We start from the raw sequence: 15,661 nt of genomic DNA on the forward strand, positions 1-15,661 counted from the left end.
ATAAGAGACAGAAAAGGGACAGAGAACCAGGTAGCTGATCATCTGTCCCGAATAGAACCAGTAGCTGGGGCGTCCCTCCCTTCTACTGAGATTTCTGAGACTTTCCCAGATGAGCAACTCTTTGCCATCCAGGAAGCTCCATGGTTTCAGATATTGCAAATTATAAAGCTGTGAGGTTCATACCACAGGAGTACAGTAGAGTGCAAAGAAAGAAATTAATTTCAGATGCCAAGTACTACCTATGGGATGAGCCATATCTCTTTAAGAGATGTGCAGATGGAATGATCCGCAGATGTGTACCCAGAGAAGAAGCACAAAGTCCTATGGCACTGCCATGGATCACAGTATGGAGGACATTTTGGAAGTGAGCGAACAGCCACTAAAGTCCTCCAATGTGGCTTCTACTGGCCTACTCTCTATAAAGATGCCCGAGAGTTTGTGCGTAACTGTGACAGTTGCCAAAGAGCTGGTAACTTGCCTCACGGATATGCCATGCCTCAACAAGGGATATTAGAGATTGAATTGTTCGATGTATGGGGAATTGACTTCATGGGTCCATTCCCACCATCATACTCAAACACTTACATTCTGGTGGCAGTGGACTATGTATCTAAGTGGGTAGAAGCAATTGCTACACCCACTAATGATACTAAGACCGTGCTGAAATTCCTCCAGAAACACATCTTCAGCAGGTTTGGTGTTCCCAGAGTACTAATCAGTGACGGGGGCACTCATTTCTGCAATAAACAGCTATACTCCGCTATGGTCAGATATGGAATTAGCCACAAAGTGGCAACTCCGTATCATCCACAGACAAATGGGCAAGCTGAAGTCTCTAACAGAGAGCTAAAAAGAATCCTAGAACGGACTGTGATAGCCCGAAGAAGGATTGGGCAAAGAGTTTGGATGATGCTCTGTGGCATACAGAACAGCATTCAAGACTCCTATAGGAACCTCTCCATACCAACTGGTGTATGGGAAGGCCTGTCATCTGCCCGTGGAACTGGAACATAAAGCTTACTGGCAACCAGGTTCCTAAACATGGATGCTCATTAGCTGGTGAAAGAAGATTGCTCCAACTAAATGAGCTAGAGGAGTTCAGACTCATGCCTTTGAAATGCAAAAATTTATAAGGAAAAGGCAAAGAAGTGGCCTGACAAGAAGTTGTCATCCAGAGTCTTTGAGCCAGGACAAAAAGTTCTGCTATTCAACTCTAGGCTCAGATTGTTCCCAAGAAAGCTTAAATCTCGTTGGAGGGGTCCGTATGTGATTACAGGAGTATCACCATATGGATATGTTGAGCTCCAGGATGCTGAGTCTGACAAAAAGTTCATTGTTAATGGACAGAGGATCAAGCATTATCTTGAAAACAATTTTGAGCAAGAATGCTCAAAACTGAGACTTGAGTGATTCTCAGTGAAGGTCCAGCTAAAGACAGTAAAGAAGCGCTTGCTAGGAGGCAACCCAGTCATTAGCAGGTTATATGTTTTGTTTCTACAAGGGCAAGTATCAAAAATGAAGGAATTCACAGAGTTACAGAAGGATTCGGTGCAAAAAGCAGAGAAAAAGAGCTTACTGGCGAAAAAATGCCAATAAGGGGTACTTTGGGCGTTAAACGCCAGAATGGGCACCATTCTGGGCATTTAACGCCAGTAAAGGTGCCATTTTAGGCGTTAAACGCCAGAATGGGCACCATTCTGGGCGTTTAACACCAGGTGTACAGCATCCTGGGCGTTTGGCAAAAACGCCCAGTGATAAAGGGGATTCTGGCATTTAACGCCAGTCAGGGCACCTGGCTGGGTGTTAAACGCCCACAATGGCTAGCAAATGGGCGTTAAACGCTAGAATGGATGCCATTCTGGGCGTTTAACGCCAGAAAGGTGGGGGACCAAGATTTTGCTTTCCGGTCAAATTTTTTTCAAACTTTCCTTTTTTGACCCATACTTTTCTACATAAACACATTTCAACATTTCATCATTCACCTTCAAATCTTCAAAAATCAAAATCATTCTTCAAATCTCTCTCAAATCAATCCCAAATCTTGTTCAAAAACTCACCCTTCTCTCAAATTCTCTCCATATCTTCTCAAATCTCCTTCCAATTTTTTTCGAAATCTCCTCCCCCCTTATAAAAACACGTTCGGCCTCCTCATTCCCCCACACCATTCGAATTTGCTCTTCTCCTCTCTCTCTTCTCTCCTTTCTTTTGCTTGAGGACATGCAATCCTCTAAGTTTGGTGTGCTCTTCCGTGATCACTAAGTCAAGATTCATTAAAATCATGGCTCCTAAAGGAAAACAAACTAATTTAAGAGGAAAGAAAGAGAATAATCCAAAGAATCTTTGGAATCAAGAGAAGTTCTTAACCAAAGAACATGAAGACCATTATCACAAAACAATGAGTCTGAGGTCAGTGATCCCGGAAGTTAAATTTGATCTGAAGGAAGATGAATATCCGGGGATCCAAGAGCAAATTCGAAACAGAGGATGGGAAGTTCTAACCAACCCTGAGATAAAGGTTGGAAGAAATATGGTTCAGGAATTCTACTCAAATCTGTGGCTGACAGATAAGCAGAGAATGACTGGAACTGCTTTCCATACTTACAGAACCATGGTCAGAGGGAAAGTTATCTACTTCCATCTGGACAAAATAAGAGAAATCTTCAAATTGCCTCAACTGCAAGATGATCCTGAATCCTTTAATAGGAGAATGGTGAGAGCAGATAAATGGTTGGATCAAGTTCTAGAGGACATATGCCTTCCTGGAACTAAGTGGATAACCAATTCAAAGGGTGTCCCAAACCAACTCAAGAGGGGAGACCTCAAACCAATTGCAAGGGGTTGGCTAGACTTTATTGGGCGTTCCATATTGCCCACTAGCAACCGTTCTGAGGTCACTATCAAGAGAGCAGTGATGATTCATTGCATTATGCTTGGAAAAGAAGTGGAGGTTCATCATCTGATTGCTTGTGAGATCTACACAATAGTAAATAAGAATTCCACTGAAGCCAAACTGGCTTACCCAAGCTTGATCTCCTTGCTCTGTAAAGAGGCTGGGGTAAAGATGGGAGTAGATGAATTCATACCTATTAAACTCCAATCACCAAGAAGTCAATGGAAGGACAAATGCAAGACAACTCTATCAAAAGGAGGGCGCAGGAGTTCCTCCCTGAATTTCCTGAAATTGGCTACTGGGCCAGCCTAGAAGCATCTATCACCAAGTTGCAAGAGACTATGGAGCAACTTAAGGAAGAACAGCAGAATCAGAACTGCATGCTCTGCAAATTGCTGAAGGAACAAGAGAAGCAGGGGCGTGAACTTCAAGAACTGAAACGCCAAAAATTCTCCCCTCAATTTGAGGGAGCATCCACTTCTCAAAATCAAGGTTGTTGAGTCCTAACTCTGTGAAAACCTCTATCATTAGGAGCCTATTTAAATTTTTGTTTTCTTTTTTTTCTAGTCTCATCTTATATCTATTTCTGAGTCTTGTTCTTAATTCATAATTAATAAAATTTAAAATTCATGTCTTAAAGCTATGAATGTCCTATGAATCCATCACCTCTCTTAAATGAAAAATGCTTTAATCACAAAAGAACAAGAAATACAGGATTTCGAATTTATCTTTGAAACTAGTTGAATTAGTTTGATGTGGTAACAATACTTTTTGTTTTCTGAATGAATGCTTGAACAGTGCATATGTCTTTTGAATTTGTTGTTTTGAGAATGTTAAAATTGTTGGCTCTTGAAAGAATGAGGAAAAAGAGAACTGTTATTAAGGATCTGAAAAATCATCAAATTGATTCTTGAAGCAAGAAAAAGCAGTGATTCAAAAAAAATGAAAAAAAAAGAGAAGAAATAGAAAGAAAAAGAAAGAAAGAAATAAAGTTGTGATCCAAGGCAAAAAGAGTGTGCTTAAGAACCCTGGACACCTCTGATTGGGGACTCTAGCAAAGCTGGGTCATAATCTGAAAAGGTTCACCCAAGTAAGTGTCTGTGGCATGTATGTATCCGGTGGTAATACTGGAAGACAGAGTGCTTTGGGCCACAGCCAAGACTCATACACTAGCTATGTTCAAGAATCATTATTCTTAACTAGGAGAATCAATAACACTGTCTGAGTTCTGAGTTCCTATAGATGCCAATCATTCTGAACTTCAAAGGATAAAGTGAGATGCCAAAACTGTTCGGAAGCAAAAAGCTACTAGTCCCGCTCATCTAATTGGAGCTGAGTTTCCTTGATATTTTGGAGTCTATAGTATATTCTCTTCTTTTTATCCTACTTTGATTTTCAGTTGCTTGGGGACAAGCAACAATTTAAGTTTGGTGTTGTGATGAGCGGATAATTTGTACGCTTTTTGGCATTGTTTTTAGTATGTTTCTAGTAGGATTCAGTTAGTTTTTAGTATATTTTTATTAGTTTTTAGTTAAAATTCACTTTTCTGGACTTTACTATGAGTTTGTGTGTTTTTCTGTGATTTCAGGTATTTTCTGGCTGAAATTGAGGGACTTGAGCAAAAATCTGATTCAGAGACTGAAAAGGACTGCAGATGCTGTTGGATTATGACCTCCCTGCACTCAAAGTGGATTTTCTTGAGCTACAGAAGCCCATATGGCGCGCTGTCAACGGCGTTGAAAAGTAGACATCCTGGGCTTTCCAGCAATATATGATAGTCCATACTTTGCCCAAGATTTGATGGCTCAAACCGGCGTTCAAAGTCACCTTCAGAATTCCCAGCGTTAAACGCCGGAACTGGCACCAAAGTGGGAGTTAAACGCCCAAACTGGCACAAAAGCTGGCGTTTAACTCCAAGAAGAGTCTCTACACGAAAATGCTTTAATGCTCAGCCCAAGCACACACCAAGTGGGCCCGGAAGTGGATTTTTATGTCATTTACTCATCCTTGTAATTCTTAAGCTACTAGTTCCCTATAAATAGGACCTTTTACTATTGTATTTTCATCTTTTGATCATGTTTTTATGATTGAACCCTCTTTGGGAGGCTGGCCTCACGGCCATGCCTAGACCTTGTTCTTATGTATTTTCAATGGTGGATTTTCTACACACCATAGATTAAGGTGTGGAGCTCTGCTGTACCTCGAGTATTAATGCAATTACTATTGTTCTTCTATTCAATTCCGCTTGTTCTTGTTCCAAGATATCACTTGTTCTTCAACTTGATGAATGTGATGATCCGTGACACTCATCATCATTCTCACCTATGAACGTGTGACTGACAACCACCTCCGTTCTACCTTAGATTGGGTGAATATCTCTTGGATTCCTGATACACGATGCATGGTTGATCGCCTGACAACCGAACGCTCGCCTGACAACCGAGCCAGCCATTCCATGAGATCAGAGTCTTCGTGGTATAGGCTAGAACTGATGGCGGCATTCAAGAGAATCCGGAAGGTCTAACCTTGTCTGTGGTATTCTGAGTAGGATTCAATGATTGAATGACTGTGACGTGCTTCAAACTCGCGATTGTGGGGCGTTAGTGACAGACGCAAAAGAATCACTGGATTCTATTCCGACATGATCGAGAACCGACAGTTGGATAGCCGTGCCGTGACAGGGTGCGTTGAACATTTCCACTGAGAGGATGGGAGGTAGCCACTGACAACGGTGAAACCCTTGCATAAGCTTACCATGGAAAGGAGTAAGAAGGATTGGATGAAGACAGTAGGAGAGCAGAGAGACGGAAGGGACAAAGCATCTTCATACACTTATCTGAAATTCTCACCAATTAATTGCATAAGTATCTCTATCTTTATCTTTTATTCATATTTCATCTATAACCATCTGAGTCTGCCTGACTAAGATTTACAAGGTGACCATAGCTTGCTTCATACCAACAATCTCCGTGGGATCGACCCTTACTCGCGTAAGGTTTATTACTTGGACGACCCAGTGCACTTGCTGGTTAGTTGTGCGGAGTTGTGATAAAGAGTTCAGATTGCAATGAGCGTACCATGTTGATGGCACCATTGAGGATCACAATTTCGTGCACCAAGTTTTTGGCGCCGTTGCCGGGGATTGTTTCGAGTATGGACAACTGACGGTTCATCTTGTTGCTTAGATTAGGTATTTTTCAGAGTTCTTAAGAATGAATTCTAGTGTTTCAAGGTGATGATCTTATCACCACCAAAGCTGATTGATTCTCATCAATTTAGCTCTTGAATGCAATGTCCTGTTGAAGCTTGGCTATCCATGTCTAATTCCTTTAGACTAAAGCTTTAGACTAACATTGCATGATTCCTGGAATTCTCATTAAGAATTTTGATGCCTTTATTTTCTTTTTCCACATAATTTTCGAAAAATCCAAAAAAATTTACAAAATCATAAAAACCAAAAATATTTTATGTTTTTTATGTTGAGTCTAGTGTCTCGTTTTAAGTTTGGTGTCTTGCATGCATTGTTTATTTGATCTTGGTTCTATTTTCAAGTCAATAGTAAAGGGAACTGAAGATTCAGAACATGCAGCAGAGGAATTACACAGAAAAAGCTAGGCGTTCAAAACGCCCAGTGAAGAAGGACAGACTGGCGTTTAAACGCCAGCCAGGGTGCCTGGTTGGGCGTTTAACGCCCAAAAAGGTAGAGCATTGGGCGTTTAACGCCAGGATGGCACAAGAGGGAAGATTCTGTTTTTAAAAAAGATTTTTTTTCAAGTTTTCAAAGTTTTTCAAAATCAAATCTTTTTCAAATCATATCTATTCAATCAAATCTTTTTCAAAATCAATTTCTTTCCTTTTTCAAAGATACTTGCTAACAATTAATGATTTGATTGAACATTTCAAGTATGTTGCCTTTTCTGTTGAGAGAGGTTTAATGTTTGAATCATTTCTTTTCTTGTTAGGCAAGTCATTAATTTTTAAAATCAAATATTTTTAAAATTGTTTTCAAATCATATCTTTTCAATCATATCTTTTTAAAACCATAACTTTTCAATCATATCTTTTAAATCACATCTTTTTCAAAAAATAGTTTTCAATCATATCTTTTTCAAAATCTTTTTCAAAAATCACTTGATTTCTTTCCCACTTTTAGTTTTCGAAAATTATCAATCAATTTTTCAAAATGTTTTTAAAGTCTTTTTAATTAATTTTCGAAAAATCTCTTCCCCTCTTCTCACATCCTTCTATTTATGGAGTATCACTCCTCCTCAATGCACAATTCGAACTCTATCTCACTAAGTTCGAATTCTTCTACCTCTTTCCTCTATTTTTCTGTTCCTATGACACCTCAAGGAGTCTCTATACTGTGACATAGAGGATTCCATATTTTCTTGTTCTCTTCTCTTTCATATGAGCAGGAGCAAAGACAAAAGCATTCTTGTTGAGGCTGACCCTGAACCTGAAAGGACCTTGAAGCGAAAGCTAAGAGAAGCTAAGGCACAACTCTCTGTAGAGGACCTAACAGAAATCTTCAAAGAAGAAGAACCCATGGCAGCCGAAAACAACAACAATGCCAACAATGCAAGGAAGGTGCTGGGTGACTTTACTGCACCTACTCCCGACTTCTATGGGAGAAGCATCTCTATCCCTGCCATTGGAGTAAACAACTTTGAGCTTAAGCCTCAATTAGTTTCTCTAATGCAACAGAATTGCAAGTTCCATGGACTTCCATTGGAAGATCCTCATCAGTTTTTAGCTGAGTTCTTGCAAATCTGTGACACTGTCAAGACTAATGGGGTTGACCCTGAGGTCTACAGACTTATGCTATTCCCTTTTGCTGTAAGAGACAGAGCTAGAATATGGTTGGATTCACAACCTAAAGAAAGCCTGAACTCTTGGGAAAAGCTAGTCAATGCCTTCTTGGCAAAGTTCTTTCCACCTCAAAAATTGAGTAAGCTTAGAGTGGAAGTCCAAACCTTCAGACAGAAGGAAGGAGAATCCCTCTATGAAGCTTGGGAAAGATACAAACAATTAATCAGAAAATGTCCTTCTGACATGCTTTCTGAATGGAGCATCATAGGTATTTTCTATGATGGTCTCTCTGAACTATCCAAGATGTCTTTGGATAGCTCTGCTGGAAGATCTCTTCATCTGAAGAAGACGCCTACAGAAGCTCAAGAACTAATTGAAATGGTTGCAAATAACCAATTCATGTACACTTCTGAAAGGAATCCTGTGAACAATGGGACAAATCCGAAGAAAGGAGTTCTTGAGATTGATACTCTGAATGCCATATTAGCTCAGAACAAAATATTGACTCAGCAAGTCAATTTGATTTCTCAAAGTCTGTCTGGAATGCAAAATGCACCAAGCAGTACTAAGGATGCTTCATCTGAAGAAGAAGCTTATGATCCTGAGAACCCTTCAATGGAAGAGGTGAATTACATGGGAGAACCCTATGGAAACACCTATAATTCTTCATGGAGAAATCATCCAAATTTCTCATGGAAGGATCAACAGAGACCTCAACAAGGTTTCAATAACAATAATGGTGGAAGAAACAGGTTTAGCAATGGCAAGCCTTTTCCATCATCTTCTCAGCAACAGACAGAGAGTTCTAAGCAAAACAACTCTGACTTAGCAACCATGGTCTCTGATCTAATCAAAACCACTCAAAGTTTCATGAATGAAACAAGATCCTCCATTAGAAACTTGGAGGCACAAGTGGGTCAGCTGAGCAAGAAAGTTACTGAACTCCCTCCTAGTACTCTTCCAAGCAATACAGAAGAAAACCCAAAAGGAGAGTGCAAGGCCATCAACATGGCCAAACTTGAAGAGGATGAAGAGGCAGTGAACGCCACTGAGGAAGACCTCAATGGGCGTGCACTGGCCTCCACTGAGTTCCCCAATGAGGAACCATGGGAATCTGAGGCTCAAAATGAGACCATAGAGATTCCATTAGACTTACTTCTGCCTTTCATGAGCTCTGATGAGTATTCTTCCTCTGAAGAGGATGAGTATGTCACTGAAGAGCAAGTTGCTAAATACCTTAGAGCAATCATGAAGCTAAAAGACAAGTTATTTGGTAATGAGACTTGGGAGAATGAACCTCCTTTGCTCACCAAAGAACTGGATGACTTGTCTAGGCAGAAATTACCTCAAAAGAGACAAGATCCTGGGAAGTTTTCAATACCTTGTACCATAGGCATTATGACCTTCAAGAAGGCTTTGTGTGACTTAGGGTCAAGTGTAAACCTCATGCCTCTCTCTGTAATGGAGAAGCTAGGGATCTTTGAGGTGCAAGCTGCAAGAATCTCACTAGAGATGGCAGACAACTCAAGAAAACAAGCTCATGGACTTGTAGAAGATGTTCTGGTGAAAATTGAAGACCATTACATCCCTGCTGATTTCATAGTCCTAGAGACTGGGAAGTGCATGGACGAATCCATCATCCTTGGCAGACCCTTCCTAGCCACAACAAAGGCTGTGATTGATGTGGACAGAGGAGAATTGATCATTCAAGTGAATGAAGAATCCTTTGTGTTTAAGGCTCAAGGATATCCCTCTGTCACCATGGAGAGGAAGCATGAAGAGCTTCTCTCAAAACAGAGTCAAACAGAGCCCCCACAGTCAAACTCTAAGTTTGGTGTTGGGAGGCCACAACCAAACTCCAAGTTTGGTGTTGAACCCCCACATTCAAACTCTAAGTTTGGTGTTGGGAGGTTCCAACATTGCTCTGAGCATTTGTGAGGCTCCATGAGAGCCCTCTGTCAAGCTACTGACATTAAAGAAGTGCTTGTTGGGAGGCAACCCAATGTTATATTTTATCTATTTTCCTTTGTTATTTTATGTTTTCTGTAGGTTGATGATCATGAGAAGTCACAAAATCAATTGAAAAAGCAATAACAGAATGAAAAACAGGAAGAAAAATAGCACACCCTGGAGGAAGAACCTACTAGCGTTTAAACACTAGTAAGGCTAGCAGATGGGCGTTTAACGCCCAGTCTGGCACCATTCTGGGCGTTTAACGCCAGAAAGGGGCACCAAACTGGCGTTAAACGCCAGATATGGGCAAGCACTTGGCGTTAAACGCCAAAAATGGGCACCAGCTCGGCGTTTAACGCCAGAATTGGCTCACAACGCATTTTTGCATGCCATTTGGTGCAGGGATGACTTTTCCTTGACACCTCAGGATCTGTGGACCCCACAGGATCCCCACCTATCCCACCACCCTCTCTCTTCTTCTTCACCCATTCACCAATCACATCAACACCTCTTCCCCAAAAACCCTTCACATATCAAATCCCATCTTTCTCTTCACCACTCACATCCATCCTTCATAAAACCCCACCTACCTCACCATTCAAATTCAAACCACTTTCCCAAGAGTCCTTAGATAGTCTGCAAAGCGGCAAATGATGTTATTTCGAACAAACGAGACAACCACGTTAGCATCATCAGTACGGGTAGAAATTGCTTCCTCCCACTTAGAAACATAATCAACGGCTAACAGAATATATAAGAAACCATTCAAGTTTGGAAAGGGACCCATGAAGTCAATACCCCAAACATAAAAAATTTCACAAAACAACATGAGCTATTAGGGCATCTCATCCCTCTTGGATATGTTTCCGAACCTTTGCATTGGTGGCAAGAGCTACAGAAAAGATTTGCATCCTTAAAGAGTGTGAGTCACAAAAATCCACAGTCTAAGATTTTTCTTGCAGTTCTTTGAGGACCGAAGTGGCCACCACTTTCAGAAACGTGGCACGCCTCTAAGATAGACTAAATTTTGGATTGTGGAACACACCTTATAATTATTTGGTCGGCACCACATCTCCACAAATATGGGTCATCCCATATGCAATACTTGGACTCGCTTTTGAGCTTTTCCTTTTGAAGTTTAGAAAAATGTGGAGGAAAGGTGTGACTAACCAAATAATCAGCAATGGGTGCATACCAAGGAACCACTTCGGATATTGCTTGTAAGCTATCAAAAGAAAATGCATCATTAATAGGAGTGGAGTCACTTTTTATATGTTCTAGGCGACTCAAGTGGTCCACCACTAAATTTTGGGAACCACTCCTATCCTTGATCTCTAAATCAAACTCTTGCAATAGCAATATCCAATGGATTAACCTTGGCTCTGATTCTTTCTTAGCTAGCAAGTACTTCAAAGCTGCATGGTCTGAATATACTACCGCTTTGGTTCCAAGTAAATAGGTCCGAAATTTATCCAAGTCAAAAATAATTGCTAGAAGTTCCTTTTCAATGGTAGCATAGTTAGACTGGGCACCATCTAATGTCTTAGAAGCATAAGCTATGATATAGGAATCCTTACCTCGAGCTGAGCAAGCGCCGCTCCTACCACATAGTTAGATGCGTCGCACATAATCTCAAATGGCCTACTCTACTCAGGCCTTCTCACAATAGGAGCTTGGGTTAAAGCAATCTTCAGCTTGTCAAATGCTTCCATACACTCTTCACTCAAGTCAAACTCTACATCTTTTTGCAACAGACGGGAAAGGGGTAGTGCAACCCTACCGAAGTCCTTGATGAAATGCCAGTAGAAACCACCATGACCAAGAAAAGAACGGACTTCCCTCATAGAAGAGAGATAAGGTAAACTAGAAATAACATCAACTTTGGCAGGATCAACAGATATACCAGTATTAGAGACAACATGACCTAGAACAATACCTTGCTTTATCATAAAGTGACGTTTTTTCAAAGTTAAGCACAAGGTTTGAACTAGCACATCTTTCTAATACTCTAGCAAGATTATCCAAACAAAGGTCAAGAATACTTCTATACAGTGCTCAAAAAGATCCGAAAAGATGCTCATCGTGCACCTTTGAAACGTAGCTGGTGCATTACATAAACCAAAAGGCATCATTTTGTATGCATACGTTCCAAAAGGGCATGTGAAAGTGGTTTTCTCTTGGTCTTCTGGAGCAATATGGATTTGAAAATGACCAGTATAGCCATCTAAAAAGCAATAATGTGACTTACCGGATAAGCGATCAAGCATTTGATCGATGAATGGTAGTGGATAGTGATCCTTGCGAGTGGCCAAGTTCAAGCGCCTGTAGTCGATGCAAACTCTCCATGAATTTCGCACCCTTGTGGCCATGAGTTCCCCACTCTCATTCTTGACTATGGTGATGCCGGACTTCTTCGGAACCACTTGTACCGGGCTAACCCACTCACTATCCAAGATTGGATTGATAATGTCGGCCTCAAGTAGTCAGGTCACTTCTTTCTTCACAACTTCTAGAATTATGGGGTTCAACCACCTTTGAGGTTGATGGATAGGCTTGGCTCCCTCATCTAGAAAAATGCGATGCTCACAAACTTGAGGACTTATACCAACTATGTCCACCAAACTCCACCCAATAGATCTCTTGTTCCTTCCCAATACATTAAGCAATCTTTCCTCTTGTTGGGAGGTAAGCTCCTTTGTAATGATCACCGGAAGATTTTGATTCTCTTGAAGATAGACATACTTAATATAGGGTGGAACTGGCTTCAATTCCATATTTAGCTCATGGCTTGGTGATGAGCGGATAATTTATATGCTTTTTGGCATTGTTTTTAGATAGTTTTTAGTAAGTTCAAGCTACTTTTAGGGATGTTTTCATTAGTTTTTATGTTAAATTCACATTTCTGGACTTTACTATGAGTTTGAGTGTTTTTTTGTTATTTCAGATAAATTCTGGCTGAAATTGAGGGACTTGAGCAAAACTCTGATAGGAGGCTGACAAAGGACTGCTGATGCTGTTGGAATCTGACCTCCCTGCACTCGAAATGGAATTTCTGGAGCTACAGAACACCAAATGGCGCGCTCTCAACGGCGTTCAAAAGTAAACATCCAGAGCTTTCCATCAATATATAATAGTCCATACTTTATTCGGGAATTGACGACGTAAACTGGCGCTCAACGCCAGTTCCATGTTGCTGTCTGGAGTAAAACGCCAGAAAACGTCACGACCCGGAGTTGAACGCCCAAAACACGTTACAACTTGGCGTTCAACTCCAAAAGAAGCCTCAGCTCGTGGATAGATCAAGCTCAGCCCAAACACACACCAAGTGGGCCCCGGAAGTGAATTTATGCATCAATTACTTACCTCTGTAAACTCTAGTAGCTAGTTTAGTATAAATAGAACATTTTACTATTGTATTCAGTGTCTTTTGACCACGTTACATCTTTGGTCTCAGTTTTGTTTTATTCTTCATCTTAGGAGGCCATTGACCACGTTTTGGGGGCTGGCCATTCGGCCATGCCTGAACCTTTCACTTATGTATTTTCAACGGTGGAGTTTCTACACACCATAGATTAAGGGTGTGGAGCTCTGCTGTACCTCAAGTTTTAATACAATTATTACTATTTCCTATTCAATTCTCTTTATTCCTATTCTAAGATATTCGTTGCACTTCAACTTGATGAATGTGACGATCCGTGACACTCATCATCATTCTCACTTATGAACGCGCGTGACTGACAACCACTTCCATTCTACCTCAGACCGGGCGCATATCTCTTGGATTCCTTAATCAGAATCTTCGTGGTATAAGCTAGAATTGATGGCGGCATTCATGGGAATCTGGAAAGTCTAACCTTGTCTGTGGTATTCCGATTAGGATTCTGGGATTGAATGACTGTGACGAGCTTCAAACTCCTGAAGGCTGGGCGTTAGTGACAGACACAAAAAAATCAAGGGATTCTATTCCAACCTAATTGAGAACCGACAGATGATTAGCCGTGCTTTGACAGAGCATTTGGACCTTTTTCACTGAGAGGATGGGATGTAGCCATTGACAACGGTGATGCCCTACATACAGCTTGCCATGGAAAGGAGTAAGAAAGATTGAAGGAAGAAGTAGGAAAGTAGAAAAAGAAAGGGCACAGTATCTCCATACGCTTATCTGAAATTCCCACTATTAATTTACATAAGTATTTCTATCCCTTTATTTTATTTATCTTTTAAATATCTAATCCAATTACATTTGACTCTACCTGACTGGGATTTACAAGATGACTATAGCTTGCTTCATACCAACAATCTCTGTGGGATCGACCCTTACTCACGTAAGGTATTACTTGGATGACCCAGTACACTTGCTGGTTAAGTTGAACGGAGTTGTGTCCACACATAGCCAAGAGCCATTATTATCTCGAATTAAATTTCATACAAGTACAAAGAGTCCAACTTTGAGGATCACAATTTCGCCCACCAAGTTTTTGGCGCCGTTGCCGGGGATTGTTGAGTTTGAACAACTGACGGTTCATCTTGTTGCTCAGATTAGGTAATTTTCTTTTCAAAATTTTTCAAAAATCTTTTCCAAAATTTTCTTTTCTTCTTCGTTTTTCCAAAAATATTTTTGAAAAAAATTAATAAAAATCCAAAAAAATTATAAAATCATAAAAATCAAAAATATTTTGTGTTTCTTGTTTGAGTCTTGAGTTAATCTTTAAGTTTGGTGTCAATTGCATGCTTTAAAAAAATTTTTTTTTTCTTGCATTTTTCTAAAATGCATGCATTCATAGTGTTCTTCATGATTTTCAAGTTGTTCTTGGTAAGTCCTCTTGTTTGATCTTGATGTTTTCTTGTTTAGTGTATTTTCTTGTTTTTCATATGCATTTTTTGTTTGTTAGAGTCCATGCATTAAAGATTTCTAAGTTTGGTGTCTTGCATGTTTTCTTTGCACCAAAAATTTTTCAAAAATATGTTCTTGATGTTCATCATGATCTTCAAAGTGTTCTTGGTGTTCATCTTGACATTCATAGTGTTCTTGCATGCATCATGAGTTTTGATTCATAATTTTCATGTTGTGAGTCATTTTTATGTTTTTCTCTTTCATCACCAAAAATTCAAAATCAAACAAATATCTTTCCCTTATTTCTCTCCTAATTCTCAAAATTTGAGTTGACTTAGTCAAAAATTTTTAAAAAAATTAGTTGTTTCTTACAAGTCAAGTCAAATTTTCAATTTTAAAAAAAAATCTTATATTTTCAAAATCTTTTTCTTATCTTTATATCAAATTTTCGAAAAATCACTAACAATTAATCTGATTGATTCAAAAATTTGAAGTTTGTTACTTTCTTGTTAAGAAAGGTTCAATCTTTAAGTTCTAGAATCTTATCTTGTAGTTTCTTGTTAGTGAAGTAAGTAATTTTAAATTTAAAAATTAAATCTTTTTCAAACATACCTTTTCTATCTTATTTTCTTATCTTATCTTTTTATCATATCTTTTTCAAAATTTTATCTTTTTCAAAAATTTGATTTTAAAATATCTTATCTTCTTACCTTCTTATCTTTTCAAATTTGACTTTAACATCTTTTTCAACTAACTATTTGACTTTGTGTTTGTTTCTTATCTTTTTCAAAACTACCTAACTACTTTTCCTTCTCTAATTTTCGAAAATATCTCATCCCTTTTTCAAAAATTCTTTTTAATTGTTTTAAATTTTAATTTTAATCATATCTTATCTTTAATTTTCAAAATTACTAACTCCTTTTCAAAATTAATTTTCGAATTCTCCCTCTCTTTTCTTATTCTATTTAATTATTTATTTACTAACACTTCTCTTCACCTCTCTTCATCCAAAAATCCGAACTCACTCCTCCCCCTGTGTTTGGATTCTTCACTCTTCCTTCTTCTATTCTCTTCTTCTTTTACTAACATAAAGGAATCTCTATACTGTGACATAGAGGATTCCTCTTCTTTTCTTGTTTTCTTCTCTTTCATATGAGCAGGAACAAGGAAAA

The 15,661-nt window shown here is 39.3% G+C and overlaps 1 non-coding gene across 1 annotated transcript; it reads right to left on the bottom strand.

Moving 5' to 3' along the window:
* Window positions 1-7,843: 7,843 nt before the first annotated feature.
* On the bottom strand, window positions 7,844-7,951 carry LOC130958544 (small nucleolar RNA R71). Its single transcript, XR_009077658.1, has one exon. It is a non-coding gene; the product is annotated as a small nucleolar RNA R71 (small nucleolar RNA).
* Between the last annotated feature and the right edge of the window lie 7,710 nt (window positions 7,952-15,661).

Source organism: Arachis stenosperma, chromosome 10, assembly GCF_014773155.1.
Source record: "Arachis stenosperma cultivar V10309 chromosome 10, arast.V10309.gnm1.PFL2, whole genome shotgun sequence".
Classification (NCBI taxonomy): Eukaryota; Viridiplantae; Streptophyta; class Magnoliopsida; order Fabales; family Fabaceae; genus Arachis; species Arachis stenosperma.